Source organism: Mus pahari, chromosome 7 (genome assembly GCF_900095145.1).
Source record: "Mus pahari chromosome 7, PAHARI_EIJ_v1.1, whole genome shotgun sequence".
NCBI classification, from domain to species: Eukaryota; Metazoa; Chordata; class Mammalia; order Rodentia; family Muridae; genus Mus; species Mus pahari.
Window position 1 is genome coordinate 8428341 of NC_034596.1, and position 3074 is coordinate 8431414.

Here is a 3074-nt window from a genome sequence, read left to right on the forward strand (position 1 = left end):
CTACTCCCAGGCGAACACCCCTCCTCGGGCGGGGAAAGGTGCCGGTGCTGGATCAGCCTGGGGACTGCTGCCAGGCGAACACCCCTCCTTGGGCGGGAAAGGCGCTGGACGACCGGGACCAGACCCGGGTCCCTCCTCAGCAGTCCGCTCTCTCCCCGGCAGTGCCAAGTTTTATTTTTTTATAGGACAGAAATATTGTATCTAACATTGCAAAAGGTGTTGAATGAAACACAGAGATTAGGGACCGATCCATGCTTTTTAATATGATAAGTAGCTTCGTTTTCAACTTTTAACAAGCTAGTTATTACCCACCCACACTTACTATACTCCCCCTTTCTGTTTTTCCTTTCCTCTTCTCTCAGGGAGAATTTAGGCAGTGACTATTACAGTATAATCATTCCACAGTATTTGTCTCCAAATCCAGTAACGTCTGGGTAACTTGTTAGTATTTGATACCAGCAGGAGTCTGAGTCTGTGTAAGAAGGAGGTATACTCAGTTGCCTGTGAGGATTAAAAATGGAAAAACATGGCACCATGGTTTCTGCCCTTGAGGTACTCCTACTATGGAGACGTTTGCTTCATTGACTCTCTGATTCAACAACTATAAATCCACCTTGTTGCCAGACTCTGTTTTTGATTATGAGATGATGACAATGAACTAAATGGGGAAAACCAAGGGGCATTTAAGTAAATGTGGATGAAATGCTATAAAGCAGGAGCTGGTGAGCTTCCTCCTCCTCCTCCTCCTCCTCCTCCTCCTCCTCTTTCTTCTTTCTTCTTTGTTTTTTTGAGATAGAATTTCTCTGTATAGCCCTGGCTGTCCTGGAACTCACTCTGTAGGTCAGGCTGGCCTCAAACTCAGCAATCTGCCTGCCTCTGCTTCCCAAGTGCTGGGATTAAAGGCATTCACCACCACTGCCTGGCTTTCTGGTGAGCTTCTTAAAATACAACTTGTTATTTAATTATGTGACACAGACAATTCTTGCCATCCCCAAATTTGGGAGTGCAAGGGGGAAAGATGACTGGTGGGGTATTGGTTGTAGAACTCAAGCTTTATGAAGTGACGTTTTGAATTGCATGTGAAGTTTGGGAAAAGATCATCAATGGGAAGAAAAAGAAATACAAGGAAATTCTCAACAGTGTTTTAAGTTGCAGACACAGGGGGACCTTGATGGTCTGAATAACAAGTCTGTTTTGGAGACAATTGGGTAATTGAACTGGACAACAGTGCATGGCTATGACACTCTAAGAAAATCAGTTTGAATGAGGGTGGGAACACAGAGTCATGAAAGATTTATGTGGAATAGTAGTTGGATATTAGGGACACAAGAGTGTGTGGTGTGATTAACATTGTTTTTAGATAGTATGGATTTTCATTTTGAGATGGGATATTGTGTAGCCCAGGCTGTTTTCAAATTGTCTTTTCAGTCAAAGATATTGTTGAACTTCAACCTGGTGCCTCTACCTCCCATGTACTGGAATCCTTGGCTTAATGAGAATATCCACTACTGCACTCAAGTACTAAGTAAATACACATGGGCTTCCATCTTCAAAGGACCACCCATTCCCTGAAGAAAATTGTAAATAACAGTTGATAATTTGTATGGTCTAAACTAAAACAAATTCCTGAGATCCCAATAGCTCAATTGAACAAATCTCACGGTGTTGTTCCCTGAGCTGTGCAGATGTATGTAGCTGTGTATTACAACTGTCATGACATTAATGTATCAGGCAATGGATGTAGGCTTAGTGAAGTGATATATGGTTGGTCTGTCTGGAGTTACCACATTGGGTTTCCCTTGAACATCAGGGACTAACAATGGGACTTTGCCTCCTTAAGAACAATTCCACCACACACAGAGACAAGGGTTTTTTTCTAACAATTTATGAATATTTTTCTTCTTGATCTACTGGCCAAGGGCAAATTGGTGACCAGGCATTATTTTCTAGAGATGTTTAAGAACTTATCATTGGGAAAGCAAACAGATCTCTATTATGAAATCAGGCTTCAGTGGTCTTTGCATTATTTCAGAGGGAAGGGATCCTCATGCCACTAAGGGTAAGATTTGGTTAGGGATAATGCAGTTCAGCTTTCCCAATAATTGTATGGAAATTCCCTGGGTAAAGTGTATGGATCTGGGAAAGATCAGACTTGACAATGACCAATAACTTCTGATTTTCTAATCCCTTATTCTTGCCCAGTGCTCTTTCTTCGTGTATCTTCTAACCATGTTCTAAATTTATGAAGCTATTGGTAGATAAAATGTCTTTTTTTTTTTTTTTTAAACCGTGAGCTATTGCTGAAATCTGAAAGGATAGAATGTGTGTTCGGGCAGGAGAATTGGCAAGCAGAGTAGGCTCCTGGGGCATCTGGACATTGTTCATACTGAAACCTTTTATTTGTTCATTTAGAAAGGAATAATCAGAAAGGCCTCTGCATTTCAGGGATGCTTCCGAGGCTAACTCTTTCAGGTTGGGTTTGGCTGCCATCCCATGTGAAGCAGTTGCACTTTCTACTCAACAGATTTTTGCATAAGCCAGGGAAAGCTTGGCTCCTCCAATTGTTTGATCTTGGTTGCACTGCCAGTATTTTTGCATATTCTGACATCTGGAATGTAAGTTGGAGCTGCACATTTAATATTTCTGTTTCATGTTCATTATTGGGCTCCCCTGAAGATGTTTTTTATTTAGAATTGGCTGTGAAAGGGATGCTATTTTAATCAATGGAGTTCACATCCAGCTTTCTGATTATTCTTCTTTTTCAGTAGACCAAATGGAAAGGGGAGGGGATGCTGTATATCTTCAGTTTAAATTGAAGAGAGTAGGTCATCAGAGACAGTAAGTTGATGCTTGTGTTGGACATTGATATATTGTAGATTGGCTGGGCCCCTCCAAAACCTTCTGGAGCAATTTGGTAGAGAGTTCTCCTCCCATACCCCTGGACACAGCAGGTTTTAGATATAATATTTTATTCAATTCTGTAAAGTTTAGTCAAAGAATTCTGTACACATGGCTTCAGATGTCACTAGGAATGCAAGAAAAAATGAGGAATAACTTTTATGCTTGAGTGATGG